Here is a 20,635-nt window from a genome sequence, read left to right on the forward strand (position 1 = left end):
TGTGTGAAAGATAGCCTTGAAGTATACTTGCCACTGAAAGCAAGCGTCCCCAAAAGGCAGTGCTATAAACTTTTATCCCTTTCCCAACACCTGTGTTATAATTTATATACACTCTGTAAATCGTTAGGCTCTGGTATGCGGTTAAAACTTCATTTGAGGAACATAGGTAGGGGGTCATACAAGGAGGGTATTGACACCAAATAATTTAAATGTTAGGGGTTAAATGTTGGGTCGAGGCCTGTTCAGTTGGGATGGTTTTTGTTATTTTCCAGACTTGAACCGCAAGTCAGGTCATTTCGGGGACAGTGGTGTACTGCAGAAGGTAATGGTACAGTGTTTCTTCTGATCTTTGCTCGCATCTGGTTGCTCGTGAGAACGGGCCTCCAGCGGATCTGCCATGGGGTGGAGGAGCCGGGGGAGTGCATGGCTCCCTGCGCGCAGTGAGCGGGGGCCAAGCTGTAGCTTTTGTGAGCAGACTGTTTCATTGGGGTTTTGGTTGCTTCTATCTAAAATGGAGTCTTGAGGCTTTTAAAATGGTGTCCGTGGTGTGTTACAGTACAATCCGATTGACCCAGTGTGTCGATCAGCAGCCACCCTGTCACCTGAGCATAGGTGCGCGGCGGGCCTCTGACGAGCCATGAGCCTCACGCAGGTGGGGCATGTCGGGGAGGGGGTCCCATGGACCTATCCTCCCATACATTTCCCCCCTTTCGTTACTTAAGTAACGAATACTGTAACTCGCCCAACCTCTGACGCTCTTTCTCATTTGCAACAGCCTCATTCCATGCTGGTGTACCTTTTATTGCCATCCAGGCTCTACACACCCCCCGCAAGCTCTTCCCCCTCCTAGCATATTCATCTGGTGTGCAGGTCATATATTTACATCCCCCATCTCCCACCAAGTCCACCCAGACCTCTGAATACCACTGCCGTTCTTCGGGCTCCTTTATTGTGGTGTGATATAACCTATCTACTATGTCCCCATCATAATATAAAGGCACCATTCTATATTTTGGTTCTGGGTCCTCACCTGTTTGTACTTGAGCTTCTTGCATGATCTGTGCCACTCCTCTAGTGTTGCCCATTGTCACCATCATCATTGCCCCATTAGGCAGTGTATTTGCGCAACATCGAAGACCCAGCTGGCACATGCAAAGAATCAAAAGTAAAAATACCACGATGGGCATCAGCATTTTGACCGTCAATCCAAGCCATGATGGTACCCAGGAGAAAAGGTTGTCGAACCAAGTCCTGGCGTCTGCTCCACCTTCGTTTTTCATTTGTTCCCCCAGGTTGTGCACTGCTGCGATAACATGTGACAGTGTACCATTATCTGCGTCTTCAGAAGGTACAAATGTGCAACATGCCCACCTGATTTTTTGGCAAACACACCGTCCACCGCCCTTAACAGGTCTAGGACATACCTGGTCTGCATGGTCATTAATCGCAGGGCTCTTAGCTCCACCTTGATCACGTTAAACCCTTCTTCAGTGTCGCTGTCCAGCGTGTGATTTGGAGCCATTTTGCGTTTGCCCGCGCCTGGATGCTTGGGACGAGGGAGTTAGCAACAGAGCCAGTGCTACTGTGTCCCGATACCCGTGGAGTCCCATGGGACTCCATGGGAATGGGGACTAACATTTTCCGGAACCTGACTTTCCAGGCGAACAGACTTGAAATGTCCTAGTGGCACCAGGAAGCTAGGTGCCAAAATATTATTAGGAATCTAGTGGCACCCCATCTGCAGCACTGGCAGGGTTACCACTATACTTATAATGAGGCACAATGTTATTTACTCTTCTTTCCAACAACTCCTCCTACATTCATAAATAATGTCTTCTTGTACTAAAATTACTTTACCATTACTATATATACCTACTAATTTTCTTCTTTCGCAATTGCAGGGAACAACAACCTCCAGGAAGACAACAACCTATAGAAAACTACTCTTCACATCCTACATAATAAGTGCATTACTGTACTAGTATTCTTTCTGTTATTCATACCGTATAGTTTAGCCACATAGCAGCCGACAAAATTCCTTCAAAATCAACATTTATTTGGCTCTTGCTCACTACACCTCAACATGTACACTCTTTTTATTCTCACCTAAACATCATTAGTATAACACCTACTATTATCCCGAAAACATTGTAATGACCTCACTTATTCATTCACACTACCACTCTCTTGCGCACTAACCCAAGCCCTTCACACATCTACACACACAGCTACTCTTACAACCTTCCCAACTACAATTATCAACCCATTACACAATCAGACAGCCCTCTATGCTTGCCATCATATTCACACACTCATTCACAATACAGGCATATATATTCCACAACTTTCAAACCCACACTTTCATTTTTTTTCCAACAGACACAATAGGATGCCTACTAAAACAACTCTGTAGAAAACCAAGAAAGAATAGAGTAGATAAAAATAAAAGCATGTCAAATGCTCATTCACCTCTAGCAGAATTTATTTCAAATATTCAAACAAAATTGCTAATACAATCAGTCAACAAAACTAAACCAGCAACCACTAAGAAAACTAGGGCCCCTCTTCGAAAAAAATAAAAATGTGTAAAGAAGAAGAAAACTGCTAATGACCCTACCACTATATCTAACAATGTTAATGTAGCCACAGTTAAGGATTCCAAAAAATGCATTTTATAAAAAAATGTCCACCTTACAGTACTTCACAATCTGATGAAAACAGCTCGGAAGTCACGCTCTACCCTTAAAAATTACTGCAGAAGACTAGTCCTGGAATCTCTAATTGACAGCGCAATTCTGCTGAAAAGAAAATTGTTTATATTAATTTTAAACAGAATGAAACCACTAACAAAATTCATCAGTAAATTACAAAGCATACTACTAAACATGCGCAATGTCAACATAGATAACTTTTCAAACTTCTGTGAAGGTGAATGGATTCACACAAGCAGCCCAGAACCATATTTCAATGAACAGGCTTATAAACAAGAACAGGAAATCCCAATTGTCATACATAGTAATGGCGGAAGGTATGAAAGGGTAGAAAACACCATTATGGCACAAGGAACAGGAAATCCCAATTGTCATACATAGTAATGGCGGAAGGTATGAAAGGGTAGAAAACACCATTATGGCACAAGAAACCCTTATTGAAAACACATCCCCAACAAACCCCCAATCAACTGTTCCTTTCACTCAACCAATTTGTCCAGTCTACAAAAGGTCATGCAGCTTAATATATAACGTATGCCAACAATCCTTCAAATCTTTATGACAGTTCCTTAATCACTATGTGAAAGTAAAAGACAAAATTAGAATACAAAATTTACAAACCATGTACTCCTGTCCAGTGCGCAAATACACTAGACTGCGAGGACATTCATTAGCCTGCATATCGGGAACTGCTTGCAAAAGCACCTTCCACCACATCAAAATGTTACGAATACACCATTCCACTATACAGAATCTTCTGCAGAGAGTGTACTATGTAAAAAGTTCTACTTTACAACTACAACATTTTAATAACATTCTCCTACATGAAACAAAGAACTCCTTCAACAAATAGAACACATCCAAAGTAAATATTTCGGAAGTGAAGATGACTTAGAAAATTCAGTACCTTTAGAAACCATTAGCAAAAACCTTACAAACACCAATCTTCTAACAAACACATACAAAAAAGAAATAGCAAAGTTTCAAAGCACATCTGCTGAAGTACCAAACCAAGTATGTGTCTGTTGTTGCAGAACGTTTTATAAAAAGAGCACAAAGATTGTAGATATGACTCACAAAATAGAGTACAATGGGGAATCTCAATGTTTCCAATTAGCTTTATACCTTATAACAGAAAATAAATACAAAATAAGTGACCCCTCAATACTTTGCACATACTGCAATTTAAATCTTGATAATAACCAAATGCCATCACATGCTGGCGCTAATAACTTGGAAATATTCCTACTTCCAAAAGCTCTCCAACAGCTTAATTTGTATGACAGCATCATAATCCAAACAATACACCCATTTCAAGCTATAAAATGCCTTCAACCCAAAACAGCCAAATTCTCTCCTTCTGAATTATTAAATGGCATTAGAGCTTAACAAAAATGTAGAAACTCTAGAAGTGCAAAAGCCAATAGATCAATCTTTGATTATCCTAGTTAATGGTGTAACAATAAAAGACAAACAAATTTGGCAACAACTAGTAGACTTAAACAAAGTTAGAAAAGCCCTACAATACCTAAAAGAAAACAATGAGTACTATAAAGATATAAACATTGAAGAGAACTTAAGAGAAACAACCCAAATAATTCAAGATTCATCACCAACTGGAGAATTTGAACATGAAGATCCTGTTACGGAAGCCAATATTTTGGATCAGTATACAATTCACCTACTGCACTCCAAAAATACCATAGACGATGCAATGCAAACATTTCAAATGCATCAAGCCAATGGATCTCCAATCAGCATATGGGAGAAAAGTGTAGAAGCATGTTCCTTTGCTTTACTCTTTCCTACAGGAAAAGGAGGAAGATATGATGAAAGATCCACACAAATAATAGCATTAGAAGGTATCTGGTCTTTCCATCGAAAGACTTTCCATCGAAAAATTTTCGTTGGAATGACCATAAACCGCATCAGAATATTGCTGACCCCAGATTCAGACAAAATGTAGAATATGTATTCCACCTCCTGTTTGAAAGTGAACTAGCAACTCTATGTTACGGAGTTGCACACACATTAAAAACAGGCTCTAATTTTTTAAACATGTCTGCTACCCATTTGCTTCAAAAGGTAAAAGACAAAGATAAAGTTTTGCAGTCAAGTATCACAAATCTCTTGGCAAACATGCATGGTACAAAAGAATACTGGCTCTGATGTGACGCTGATGTACGTTGTATGTTAAGGAACATCAGCCCACCCACACGGTTTGTTTCTTTAAGTTGTGCAGAATATGCATGGGAAGAATTGCAAAACTTCTTATGCATAGCAAACCAAAATAAAGACAATAGACATAAAAACACCAGGAGAACTCTGTTCTCTTGATCCTGTAAATTTATCAAGATACTTTCACCACCGATTTATTGCCATGCTGCACTTCATCTGCAATGAGAGTACCCCTCCCCTCAGAGAAGTGGAACACTTCTTTTGGAGAAAAGAATATCAATCCAGAGGAGCACCACAAATCCACATGCTTTTGTGGATGAAAGATGCTCCTAAATGTGGTCAAGACAGTGATGCCAGTGGTTTGCAGTTTATTCACAAATACATATCCTGTGACATCCCTTGGGAAACCACACATACTGAGATACATACACAAATTTTACGCTTCCCAAAACATAAGTGTGGCAAATACTGCAGACGCAGATATAAAAATAAAGGTAAATACGACACCAAATGCCACTTAGGTTTCCCTAGACTAGATTCAGCAAAAGTACAAGTAAACAGCTTGATGTCTTCTGTTAGACACAGTGTGAAAGACAAATCGCCTATAAACACATAGAACAGTCAAAGAAATGAAGCTTCAAAGTACATCAATGATTACAATGCAATAATTGCCCTCTTGCGGAATGCAAACATAGATATACAATATATTGCAGATAATACCACTGCTGTTGCAAGATATGTCACCAAAGCTGAGAAAACAGAGCTAAAAGACATCTGAGATGACATATCATCTGATAAACCACTCTCACAAATTTTTTACAGCTTTGGCATAAACATACTCTCCCATAGAGAATGTGGATGCTACAAAGCTGCAGACCATTTAATAGGCACAGCCTTATATGGCAAATCTGAACACATAGTCTGGCTAAGCCTTGGTCTAGCTGCATCCAGAAAAAGAGTGCTGCAATCCTACCAAGACATATAAACAATAGCCAGAAATTATCCCAACAGCCAGAACATTTTAAAAAACAATTCATTAGACACATACTACCCAAACAGAAGTACCGCTTTGGAAAACATGTGCCTATACCATAAGCCCAAAACTACTCATGAGGGCAGTCAGCCTTCTCTTACACGAAGCCAAGAACCACTTGGAGAGCCACTCATTCTAAATGAAGCAGAAATAGCCATGACTGAAGTAGAAAATACCATTAATCAATATAAACAATCAGAAGAAATGTGTCAGTGCTGAAATCACAGCTAAATGATGAGCAACTTAGCATTTACCTAGAAGTGACTGAAGAAATTGAACATGGTTTGAAGCATGAAAGTAAAACTTGTAGCTATCAAAATTATAAACCTCTGCTCCTCTATGTAAGTGGTGAAGCTGGTTCTGGAAAAACATTCTTAATTAAAATCATCAGCACATTCCTACAAAACTTAACAAACAACAACCTTTCAGCTGTTGTAACAGCCCCCAAAGGTTTAGCTGCCTACAAAATAGGAGGTGTTACACTAACTACTACTCAATCCAGTTGAACACCAAAACAAATTAGAATACTACAAACTATCAGCATAAGCTGCTACAGGAGTACGCAGAATTTGGACACAAATGAAAATCCTCCTAATAGATGAGGTAAGCATGGTTTCCAACCTGATGCTGGCTTTAATTCACCTGAGATTGCAAGATGTCCTAAAAATGGACTTAGAACAACTCTTTGGAGGAAAACACGTTATTGCTTTTGGCGATCTCCTACAGTTAACACCAGTGATAGGTGAACCTATTTTTAAAACCTTAGGACACAAACAGTGCCACAACACACTTGGCAGCATAGGAAATGTAAATCTCTAGCAACATTTCCAATACAGAGAACTAACTCAAAACATGTGTCAGTCTGCAGACCTCACATATGCTAACATTTTAAAAAGCATTAGAACTGGTCTTCTTTCTAAAGATGCACAATCCATCTTAAAAAGTAGACTCATACATGAACTATATGGGCGTAACACATGTGCTCCTGATGTCATGGAACAATTAGCACAAAAAAATGTTAAATGAATGTCTTTAATGCCAACCATAGCAAGCTGTAGCCAATTCAATGAGACAATGTTAAATAAGGAAATGCAACCAATAGTGCATAATAGCTACACAGACAAATGGAAAGTGCACAACATGACACTCCCTATGTGTCAACAAGCAACAGCATGACTAAATAGCTTAGAAAAATGTACCTCCAACACCGCTCGTTTGGAGAAAATTTTAATGTTGTGTTTAAACTGCAGAGTAATTCTGAAACGTAACGTTGACATGGAGGTTTAGTCAATGGAGCAATTGGTACAGTTGTTGGCTTCCAGACATATCCACATGACAACAACATTCAGCTTGTCAACATCCACTTTGACAAACTTTCAGAAGTTAAAAGGTTAGGACGCTCAAAAGTGTCCTTCTTTTCAAAGACATGTATGTACACAGAGAACAATTTTCACTGTCTTTTGCATATGCAGTCACTATTCACAAATCGCAAGGTCTAACCCTAGATCAGGCATTTATTTACATTGGCAGCACCGTCTTTAAAGAAGGTATGAGTTATGTACCACTTTCACGTCTACGTAGACTCAAAGGACAATTTCTTGTCAATTATGATGCAAACAAAGTCAAGGCTGACATTTCTTTTCCTCAAAAAGGTAAAGTTTAAAAAAGAAAATGAATGCAAACAGAACTTATAAGAGATCTCCCAACAGTACCACCAAAGAAACAAAAAACAACTGCTACTCCATCAAGCAGTATAACAAAACGATCTAGTGCAAACACAACTGCACATCCATCAGCCGATATAAAGAGAAACATTTCTTCTAAAAAAATAAGTGGAGGTCCAACAAATGACACTGAGACAGAAATCTCTGGTCCATTTAAATTTTCCAACACAACCGGTGTAAATTGCTATGCAAATGTAGCCAGCAATCTTCTGTTCCAATTGCCACCAATTGTTCAAAACATTTACTTGAACGGCTCAAACCAGTTGTGTTTGCAAATGCTTGTCCTTCATAGAAATGCCACAAATAATCCTGACAACACTTACAGTGTCTCAGGAATAAGGCAAGAATTGGACTACTGTGCAGGAATGGTAAAATTCACCATAAACACACAGGAAGATCAACAAGCATTTCTAATGTACTTACTGGAAACCAAAAACATACCTATAAATGAAATCTTCCAGATTACATACATGTGGAAACACACATGCAGTCTCTGCAACCATGTTTCACAAGAGCACATCCCTAATGAATCATTTGTGTATGTATTTATACCAAATTGTGAATCCATTCCATTTCATCAGCTGGTGTAAAATGCAAATCATGCCATATTATGCACTTTTTGCAATTCAGACAATCGTTCCACCTTGCACATAAACTCACATAGCCAATATCTGATATTAATGGTTTTAAGGTACAATGCAGATGGTACCGAAAACGACTGCAAGCTTACTAAATTCACACACGGGCAAGTATCTCTTGGCAAGAAAACCTTCACAACAGTATGCATAAACTAACACACTGGTGACACAACCACTGCAGGTCACTATACTGCATACATTAAAAAAGATATGGTTGGTTTGACTGCAACAACACTTCAGTTACTGTAAAACAGAGATTACCAGCAAATCTAACAAATGGCTACTTAATTTGCTTAAACCTAAATTTAGTTACTGACCTGTGAAAATATCAACAGTTAGTGCACTTTGAACATTCCCTTAAGTACTGCACACTTCAAACAGACATACTGTGAAAGTTAAACTCACATAAATGTAGCAGGTTATTTTGTTAATGCTGTGTAGATTTTTTTTCCCAATGACCCAATGATTTTGCAAACAGAAACAAGAACTGGACAGAACACACAGTAATGTTGTTTCAAACATATTACTTAGAATGTAGTGATTATGATGGTATACAAAGTTTAATTGCTGACCTGTAGAACTATCAACAGTTAAAATATGCCAACTGGTATCTAACTGCATTCATAATACTGCAATACTATTTTTGAATAGAAAAATAGTTAGAATCGAACCAGTTCAAGAAATACACTTCACAACGATAAGCTATCTAAGTACTTCAAAAATACCTTTTAAAAAAGTACTTTTGAAAAGCAAAACAGTTAGAATACATCAACAGGTATCTAACTACTTCAGAAATACCCTTCATTACACTTCACTCTAAATACACCACTATGATTCTTCCTATTGCAACGCTGCTTGTAACAACAAATATACATATTCGAGCACTTTAAACATTCCCTTAAGTACTGCACACTTCAAGCAAACATACTGTGAAACTTAAACTCACATAAATGTAGTAGATTTATTTTAAATCCTGTATGGACTTGTTTTCCCAATGACCCAATGATTATGCAAACAGAAACAGCAACTGTGCAGGACACACAGTAATGTTGTTTCAAACATAGTACTTAGAATTTACTGATTATGAGGGTCTAAAAAGTACATTAATATGTGAGATTGTATGCAATGAGACATTGTACACTATCCTGCCTAACATATTATACTGTGTTTTATTCGCAAAGAAAGAAGCAAATATCTCTCCTTCATTACCATGTACAACAAACTCAAGCTGTACCCCCAATGTTACTGGTCACCATGGAACATAGCAACCTAAAAATCAATTTTCTGGATCTCAAAATCAGTGTTCACGATAACCAGCTGATATGTTCGATCTTCAAAAAAGAAACAGACAGGAATACCATTCTACATTACAACAGCCACCACCCTAAGAACTTACGCAACAACCTGCCTTATGGTCAATTCCTCAGAATTCGCAGAAACTGTACTGAAACAGGAGAATTCAAGATCCATGCAAACCTTTTACAACAAAAACTGGAAACCGGAGGCTACCAGAAAAAATTGCTCAAAAACACCATGAAGAGGGCCCTTTACACACCGAGAGAAACACTCCTTACTGCCAAAACCCATGATCCCAAAACAGACATCATACTGGCATGTATCTCTACGTTTGGTGCAAACACCTCGCAATTCAGGCACATGATTAAAAAATATTGGCCCATCGTCCAACTCAATCTACCAGACGAACCTTTGCCAAGGATGGCCCTGAAGAGGAATAAAAACCTGAAAGACCTACTAACCCATGCCAGGTCCCGAAGGAAATCTACAAGGTCCTCATTATGGAACATGAGGGAAAACCGAGGGCATCACCCGTGTGGCGGGTGCACGGCTTGCAAACAGACGCTGAAAATGAAATCTTTCCTTATAGGAGACAGCGAATGGGAACTCAGACATTTCACCAATTGCAAAACAACTAATGTGATCTATCTTATTGAATGTACTTGCAGACTGAGATACGTTGGACAAACGTCTAGACCTGTGCACATAAGAATAAGCGAGCACAAATCAAGGATCAGGTGCAAAGTACATAATGCACCCTTGGTTTCTCACTTCATGGAACTACAGCATGCCCATGATGGCCCATCAGGGACATCAAGGTGCTGCCAAGACCAAAGCATGCCTGCGCCAGAAAGTCTGGTTCCTGGACCTCGAGTGGAGGAGTTCGTAGTGTCCTGTGTCTGGTGCCAGGCGGCGTCACTGGTGCTAAAAGAGCCAGAGATCGAGACCATGCTCCGAGGGACAAAGCCGTGGGAGGTGGTCCATGCAGACTTTGGCTCCACTTCAGATTGACCACGCACGGCGCAGCCACCCCAGCCTCACCCGCATGAAGCTACACACAGGTAAGCAAGCTCCAGCCCCCCCTGCCTCTCCTCTCTAGGAAACCGGCAGTTTTTCCTTCCTTTGAGGCCATTTCACTAGCGCTACCGCCACACATAGTAGTGCCTTTTACTGACAGAGCTCCACCTTGCTGTTCTTGTGTCTCCTTCTCCATAGGGCCGCATAATCAAAATCGACCCACACACTTAGGCTACCACATGGATGTTTGTAGCAGCCTGCACAGACTGTGACCTCTCCGCACAGCCTATGCCTAATCACCCCTACAGTTCTCTGGAAGCACAGGAGTTTCCACCCAGCTTCCAGGACAGGTCAGTCACTGGACCATTAGGGCCCTCAGCCCTTCACTTATTAATTGTACCAGCACCATTATGATGCTTTTTATCCTTCCACTCATTGTTTATTATAGAAACACTTGGTACCCTTTTCTGAGTGGACACTCTTGTTTTTGTTTATCTTTAGGGAGACCTGAATATATAAGGCCCCAGAAGAAGATTGTGAATTAGAACAATCAAAACGTCAGTGATCCTCGTGGGAAAATAACTTAATACCACATCTAAGGACCACACTGAATCTTCCTCACAGTTTAACAGACGTCGAAATCGCAAACTGCTTAAAAGTGACTGCAGTACGAAATTAGAGAGGACAGGAACATCCAATGTACACGTACCCCCAATGTTACAGCAATCATAAGTACTATTTGCAACATCTACTGTATTATGTCACCATGTTACAAATACTGTATACTGCCTATACACTATCTATAAATACTATACACATATTATTATTATGGCTGTGGCCAGTGGCCAGATTCCTGGGTGCATGGTCTACTTCTGTAGGCCATGCACCCAAGAATCTGGCAACTGGCCACAACCACCACAGCATGATACAGCCATGCACCCAACAATCCGGCCACTGGCCACAACCAACACACCACAACTCGCCCTGAATCTCCCAATTCAAATTACTTCTGCAGACATCGAAATGGACCGCAAACCCTGTTTTTCACCTATGAAAACATCCCCATATCATCTATATTCCACTCTCCTACCTTGACCAAGCCCTCTTTCAGTCACCAAATAACCCCAAATGTGTTTCTCAAGCTGTCCGCAGACGACCGTGGTGTCCACGGACTGCCGCACCGCCCGTGCGCTCTTTTTCCATCTATACAAAGAGCCCCATATCATCTTTTTTCCACTCCCACATCTTTCCCAGCCCCTTTCCAACACCGAATGACCCAAAATGTGTTTTTCAGACCTTTTCCCCACCAATCCGTCCGTGGTCAGTGCAGCTGTCCGTGGATCCAACATTGCAGGCGTTTTTAAAAATATGACACACCTCACATTTTTTATTGACCAATCGGCGGGCTTGCCCAATGTCCGTGGACCTCACGTCACCTTCTGAACCAATCAGAGGCCCGTCCGCGGACCTAACAGGGAAGTGAGTGTGCAGACCGAACCCAGATATCACTAATTATTTATTACCTGGAGTGCATGGAACAGATTGTAGTGCATGGAACGGATTGGAGTGCATGGAACGGATTGGAGTGCATGGAACGGATTGGAGCGCATGGAACGGATTGGAGCGCATGGAAATGATTGGAGCACATGGAAATGATTGGAGCGCATGGAAATGATTAGAGCACATGGGAATGATTGGAGAGCATAGAACTGATTGAAATGAATGGAACGGATTGGAATGCATTGAATGGCATTACTCACATAGAATGGTTTGGAGTGCATGGACCGTTTAAAAGAGCATGGAAATAGAACGGTCTTGAGTGCTTGAAATGGTCATAACGCATGGAACAGTCGGAGTACATGGAACGGATGGAGTACATGGAACCACCATATCACATCTCCACGCTTACTCTCTTCTTTACACCACCACTCAACTAGAACACAGCAATACTATGACACCATTCGGTATAGCTGTTCTCATACCATCATCTCCCCCGTACTCCCCATCACCCTAACTAAACACTGCTGGTTACACACCCTCCAGCCTAGGCATTCTCCTCAGGACTAACGCTGCCAGAATCGGTCTGGATAAAAACCTGCCAGAACGAACACATACTCTTGACTTCTCAACCGCCACACCTACCGCTAAGAAGCAGCTATCACACGAATACCACACCAGCTGCACACATATTCCGGTGCCCACACGCACCTTTGAATCTCTCTATTCTCTCTACTGACTTGAACTTCGGTTCCTGAGGGCGTTCAACCTACCTGTGCCTTGAGACCATACCAATGGTATATAAGGCGCTATATAAATGCAAAGTAATATAAGTAACATAACATAACCTACTTTTGGCCCGTTTTAAAGAAACTACCAGACGGATTTACACCAAATTTACAAAAGCATGCTTTCAGGACCGCCGCTCCTGCCTCACATTTGGTGAAAATCCATCCAGCGGTTTGGGCTGTAGACGTGAGCAAAGTTTTATTTCCATTGCATCTAAAATTTTGGGACCCGCCTATAACTTTCCCTCCCTTGACAGGGCCATGTGCTTTTTTTTTTTAAAGTCTGGTAAGAATTCATCCTGTGGGTGCAAAGTTATAAACCCCGCAAAAGGTGCTCTTCCTATGGGTTGAGCAACTTAACCATAACTACAGGGCCGCTACTGCAGGCCCTGTAATATACTATACCAATACCCAAGTGATGATTGGTTATCCAAAACAACTTTATTTTCATGCTATTTATGAATGAGGGAGGACCTTCATAACCCTCACAAGGAGTGTTTTTTTTATGTTGTATACTATTGACATATAGGGAACAGGGAATTGTATGATACACATGAACATTGGCCCAGCCTTGATAAAGACCTATAGTGCTGTTGAAACACGTGTTGGCACAAGGGCGGCACAAATGTATGGATAGAAACATTGATATATATAAATGGATTGAAACACTGATATATTGTGGTTAAAAGGTGCATTGTGTGGAATACAGACACAATCTAACCTGTACCTAGACGAATGCTATGCTTTAATTGTTTCAGTTATCTCAAGCTTCTGCTGATATACATGCAACAAATGGTTCTTAATTTGTGAACATTGTAAACACATGTCTATCAGAAGGTGACTTTGCATGGCATAAAGGCATCAATATTGCATGCGTTAGGACATAAGATCTACTGTGAATGTTTACAACAGACGGTTACACTTTTGAATACTTAAGCAGCCTTAGCTGGCAAGGATATTATTGTGGCAACAATGTATTGTAGTAATAGGACACTTAGGGAGTGTGTCTATCTACTTATGAATTACATTGCTTGTCATTTCTATGCTCCGTATGATAGTATACCAAAATAAATGCAGCTATATAGTAGCTCTTGAAATGATCTGATGATATCACACTCTTCCTTTGAGACTAACACAAATTTGATTGAATATGATAACCCAGAGTGCGCTTGGTGCTTGGTGTAATTCCCATTAGTACTTTAGACAGTTTCACCCCTCTTACTCTTATGAGATGCAAATTGAGGTTGACTTCTCTGATTAACAAGCCAATTATCAGAAAGGGATCTTCTTTCTTGAATATTCAGTTAACCGAAGTGAATACGGGGCCAAATTCACTGAAAAGGGGTTTAAACAAGGGAACACATCGCCAAATGGTAAAATATATAAAAACGATTCAAAAACATTCTTCAATGAAATTGAGACCATCTGAAATTATCAGGACCAACTATGGGATTGGATTCAAAACAAACTAGTAATATCTAAATTGGCACACGACAAAGAATACTATAAATGCTATCCAGCGTTTATGTATCCCCAACACTATATCAACGTGTTCCGGGACAGAGAGGCACATTGAACACTAATTCAGCTTAGGCTAAAACATCTGGAAACCCTTGAAATGTTGAAATGTTGGGATCTCACAAACAAATAGAAAAGGGTCAACGTTATCGTCGCCTCTGTGATATTTGCAACAGTACAGAAACCTTGAAACATTTGTATGTGGACTGTCATTGCCTTTATGTACCCAGACAAAATCTATTTGGAAAATGTACATATAATATTGAGAGCGTAGGGAACAAGGCGTTTTGGGCTAGATGCATGGGTGGATCGCAAGCAATTGTATCATAGTGTAGAGAGGCAGTTATCAAAACTGTTTAAAGTAGGGCAGAGTGAAGAGACATGTATATGTTTTTCAAAGAGAATCTATATATAAATGTGTAGTGTTGAATGAATTTAGAACCTACAATGCAACAATCTATATTGTTGTGAATATGTTAAAGGAATGGTTTGGTCAACATTTTTTATTGCCCTTACGGGTCGGCCATGTGTTTTTAAGCCTAAGTCGCTCGATTTTAGAAAAATTTCCTATGGACCTTACCCGAGTTTTCGTCCATTAAACGCATGCGAAAACAGGCACCAGGGAGCTGCCTTTTTGTGATAATCCTATCATTTCCCCCATCGCCCTGGCTGACCTGCTTTTGCGACACTAAATCATATCCCCCGCCCCTGAGCCTGTCATCAGCAGACGCGTACCGCCCATTTCACAACGCCAAAGCACGTCTCGTGTCAACATTCGCTGCACTTCAGCTAATGACGTGTCGCCATGGAAATGGCAGGGCGCCTCTTTCCTCAATAAGTATAAACAGACCGTTTCACAACACACAGCAGCAGATTTTCGATTCCATACCTCTCTCTGTGTTACTTTGAGTATTCTGTGACTCGTTTCTGTGCTCTGGTCAGCTACCTTCGTTGCTTGTAGCCCGTGTGGACAGATACCAGTACCACCTCTATCAATTATTTTAGTATGTGCAACACACAATGGATTCAATAATGCCCTACATGTACGAGCCCGAGTATACCGAGGAGGAACTACTGGAAAGGGAAACACGTGAAAACGATGGGGCTTCGGACAGCAGTTGGCAGGACGAATCAACGGAGGAAGACACTGGACCTAGTCGCATGGACGGTGTTTCCACCTGGTGCACATGCAATCGGTGCGAGCTAATGCCGACCGAGGAGGAGAACTGCTGCTGCTGTGAAAACTCGGGATGCGAGGCCTACATTTCGGAAGGCGAGCCACGACCGCAATGCATCACCGAGCTGCCAGACTTCAGAGCAGCCTGCCTCACACGGTCCGTGTTGAGTATAATGATGGTGCTTATGCACGAACTTCGCGCAACTGTTCGTCCTCGTAATCCGAGTAACAAGTAAGTATACTCTGCTTGTCATGCCACTCCTATTTCATGGTCTTCTACTATATCTAAAATTACATATACATATCATTGTAACGCATGAAAGTCGTTCAATAGTGTGCAGTGTCTAGATAGCATTTGTCCGAGCAGAATGCCATTAGTTACAAGAATTGTCATTGACAACAAACGTTTATTAAAATGATCTTGGTCATTTAAAAACAGTTTGTTTCATTCCTTTTCACAGGTGGTACAGTCTGGTGGCCTATCGTTCCTTTACATGGTGGCTTCACGGGAGGCTTGGACACCGCGTTCGAAGAGTGATACCCGCCTGTGCCGTTCGTGCCATAAGAGAAACATGCCCGAGTGACAGCGGTCAGTACAGGGGATTTTCTCTCGCTGTGCTGCAACCTGAATTGTACAATGTGTAAACTTTTGTATTTTTGTGTTATCAAAATAAGCTACAAAATAAAACACCACATATATTTTAGCAACGGTTCTTTTCAATTTTTTAAATCAATCAAGTGTGTCTCCATTCAAGGATGGACGTCAGACACCTGTGCTCAGAATGGGTGAAGTTTAGGTCGCTGTGAAGCGGGGTGGTCACTATCTAAGCTAACCAAATATATTATCCATAATGCATGCACTAAATAACACTTGTTCAAAGTCTTTCAGTCGGTTATGTCTCTATAAAAGTCACACATATATCAATACTATCAATGAACATTGGATTATACAGGCCTTAGGTCAAGGGTCTTGACCACTATAATACAGTGTTTGAAGTGTGGGTCTGTGCTCACAAGAATCTCCGATATGTGGCATTTGTTATTGATAGGCAACGATATACTGCAGTAGGGGTCTAATGTAAGTTGGGGATCTGCTAGGTGGCCATCATGGCGTGGTCAGTGGTCTGGCACATGAAGAGAATACTTTGCAGGGACACAGGGTCAGAATGGCAATTACTTTCCACTGGCGAGGGTGCGTGGGCAAGGACACGTTTGTGGAGATGAACGAGCCATGTGCATGGTTCAAGCCGGTTCACATGCAGGACCGTGATCTCAGAGAGTGATGTGTTACATTTATTAGCTGTTGCAAATACCTCTGGAGTTTTCCAGTCAGAGTGGGAACGAGGCTGTGGGCCATGTGCTCTGCACGCTGTACTATCGCAGTGAGGCCTGGTCACCAAAATGGAGTGGAAAGGGGGTACAAAAATGGATGCCCCGTGTCCTTTAACATCACATAAGGGCAAGGGACAGGCGCAAACGGCCAAGGTGCCAAACAGCATGTACACCTCAAAAGGCATCCCACGCCCAGGGGCCATCGCTCACATGGCCTCCTCAGACCCCGTGTCTCCAGGCAGGCCTCCCCTGAGGCAGGCCGCCCCCCTTGAATCCACATAAGTGTGTCTCCATTCAGCAGTCTTCCTGTGCCTTATCTGCACGCCCCAGGCCCATCCATCCCACCCTCTCTATCAAAGGCGGTCGGTTCGCCGCCGGGGATGAGCGCCAAAGTGCCAAACAGCATGTACACTTCAAAAGGTATCCCAGGGGCCATCGCTCATATGGCCTCCTCAGACCCCCTGTCTCCAGGCAGGCCTCCCCTGAGACAGGCCGCCCCCCTGCAATCCATATAAGTGTGTCTCCATTCAGCAGTCTTCCTGTGCCTTATCTGCACGCCCCAGGCCCATCCATCCGACCCCCTCTAACAAAGGCGGTCGGTTCGCACCCGGGGATGAGCGCCAGGGTGCCAAATAGCAGGTACACTTCAAAAGGTATCCCACGCCCAGGGGCCATCGCTCACATGGCCTCCTCAGACCCCGTGTCTCCAGGCAGGCCTCCCCTGAGGCAGGCCGCCCCCTGCAATCCACATAAGTGTGTCTCCATTCAGCAGACTTCCTGTGCCTTATCTGCACGCCCCAGGCCCATCCATCCCACCCCCTCTATCAAAGGCGGTCGGTTCGCACCCGGGGATGAGCGCCAAGGTGCCAAACAGCATGTACACTTCAAACGGTATCCCACGCCCAGGGGCCATCGCTCACAACATAATCCCACGACATACACACGTCATTCATTCACAAACACACCCCTGTTTCTAATACTTTATAAACCACTTGATATGTCTCATGAGAAAATCTTTGTGCTTTGCAAGTCAACTCCTGAACCTTCTACCTGAGAAGCACTGAGATCTATGCTAATCTGCTCGTCGCCGTGCTATCTGTGATCGCTTCGAGAAAATTCGTCAGTGTGCTACCTGTGGCCATCTACCTGTTCTCCTGCAACATACTGCTCGGCCTGCTGAATCCAACTGTTTGTTGGTCAAGGTAAGGCCATGTATCCTAGTCATATTTCGGTCATTTTTACATTTCAATATATTTGCTATTACAGTACCCAATAGAGCTATGGTCATTGGTCTCATTGCTATTGACTTGAGTTTCAATTGTTATGCTATCAATAGATCTATTTATTTTCATCTGTGTCAATTGTCATCGAATTGCATCCTTCGGGGGTCCAGTCTACAATGTAAGCATGGTTCCTTTTCGTGCAAGACAAAACAGAAATTTCTGTAACTTATGCAAATACTAAGCCGCACATGATGAACTGGTATAGTTCGGGCGACCAAAACAAACCTTGCATTGAGCATGGTATGGTTCATTTACTTTTTTATGACATTTTTATTCATCAAGGTTTTATAATAATCTTGATATTTACTTTTCAGAATTTTCAACAATGCCTGCCTGTTCGATTAGCGGTTGCCCTTCGAAGACCCATGCTAAATCTGAAAGCACTACGATGCATGTATTCCCGAAAACTGTTGATCGAATAAGACAATGGGTCAGACATTGCGGATATCCACTGTATGAGCTGGAAAGTAGAGTCCAACAAGTCTTTGAGGACAAGAGGGGTGATCGATACCGCATCTTCAGCCGGCACTTTCCCTCGAACATGTACACCACATCTTGGGTAACAAAGAAGAACAAACGGCGATCGACACGAAAATTGCTCGCAAACGCTATTCCCACTCTATTCATCCACAATCCACAATCCGTCACTGGTGAGTCAAGTGTCCGTTTTTAGCTTTAGGTCTTGCAGTAGTGTGTAGTTAGCCGAATGGATTCATTGATATTTTAGGTGTTGTTTCCAATTTGTAATACTTTCGACATTGATATGAGTGTATAGCTTTTTGAATAATGACATTTATCAATATATTATTTTTAGATTTCATAACCCACAAACGAAATCTATATATGGGCACAGGGAACTGTGCTATATTGCACATTACTCAAGTATTCTGTCTCCTTACATGGCAATTTTAAATATTGGCATTTCATTATCAAACAATAATTTACCTTTACAACTTCTTGATTATCCCTTGAATCTGAAGCAAGAACATTCTACTTCCGTCACGTGCTCGCAGTTATCAACCACTTCTAGCGCATATCAGGTAATCATACTTCACTATTCCGCTACAGACTTGTTTTATGCATGTCAAGTAATAGTTTGTATGTATCGTGTGATTATTTTACCAATTGTTTGGTTAGTGCTTTCCAATTGATATACACCGTAGTTGTCGTCCCCTGGTGTTTGTTTTCAGTTATAATTAGTGTTATCCATACTAATGCAAATACTGTCTTTCAGGGAGATGCTGAAGCGTCCACCACATTGACAACAGCCCTAGATGTTCTTCAGCAGCCCGAGGTATGGATACTGACAGCTCAACTGACCGTGATCATCAGGACTGGAACACTTGTCGTTTGATTGTTCTACACCATGTTTCATTTGTGGTTAGCTGTTGATATGTACGTGTGCGGTCGACCCCAAGTGTGTGTTGTGTTTTCAATATTGTAATCCTTACTAATGCAAATACTATGTTTCAGGCTGTTGTTGAATCGTCAACCCACGCACTTGATGCAGAGCCTGACATTCAAGTAATTCCGGTGGAAGCGGGACAATGCGGATACGAATCGCCGCAACAGCTTTCGGAAGTGCGCACCACATTGACAACAGCCCTAGATATTCTTCAGCAGAATGAGGTATGGATACTGACAGCTCCATCGAGCGTGATCATATAACGTGATTCCATTTGCTATACTTTCTATCCTATTAACGCAAGTACTGTGTTTCAGGGAGATGATGGAGCTTCCACTACAATCACAAGATCACATTTAGATGATGCAGATGTAAAGAAATCGGAGAAATAAGTCGATTAAATCTGATCATTTTTAAATATTCCTTGATTCTTTTAGATAATGCAACATTTGTGGTTATCTCTTTATATGTACCTATGCCGTCGACCCCAACTGTGCGTTATGTTTACGATATTGAAAACCATACTAACGCAAGTACTGTGTTTCAGGGAGTTGCTGATGCCTCCTCTTCAATACAATCATTCGTGGCAGTCCATGTAGAGCCAGAGGTATGTATACTGACATCTCCATCGAACTAGGTCATCAGAGGTCGAATACTTGTCGTTTGATTGTTCCACACAATGTTTAAATCATGTTTGGCTATTGAGATGTACATGTGTGTTCGTCCTCACGTGCGTTTTACGCTAACAATATTTTGATACACAGTAATGAAAATACTATGTTTCAGGGAGTCGATGGAGCCTCATTCCGTGCTGTCTATGCGGATACAGAAAATATAGTCGTTGCAGCGCAAGAGGAAGGGGAGACATGCGGATACGTATCAGAGCAACAGAGTGCAGATGTTGAAGGTCGAGTCAAAAAAGTTGTAAAGAAAAGAAACCAAAATAAGGTTAGTTACAAACAGTTCATAACTTTAGACATTTTTTTGTGCTGGGGACTATTTTATGTTTTTTTCCAGTCAATTGTACTGTACTTTATC

This window comes from Ambystoma mexicanum, chromosome 8, assembly GCF_040938575.1.
Source record: "Ambystoma mexicanum isolate Mex_15411 chromosome 8, UKY_AmexF1_1, whole genome shotgun sequence".
In the NCBI taxonomy this organism is placed as follows: Eukaryota; Metazoa; Chordata; class Amphibia; order Caudata; family Ambystomatidae; genus Ambystoma; species Ambystoma mexicanum.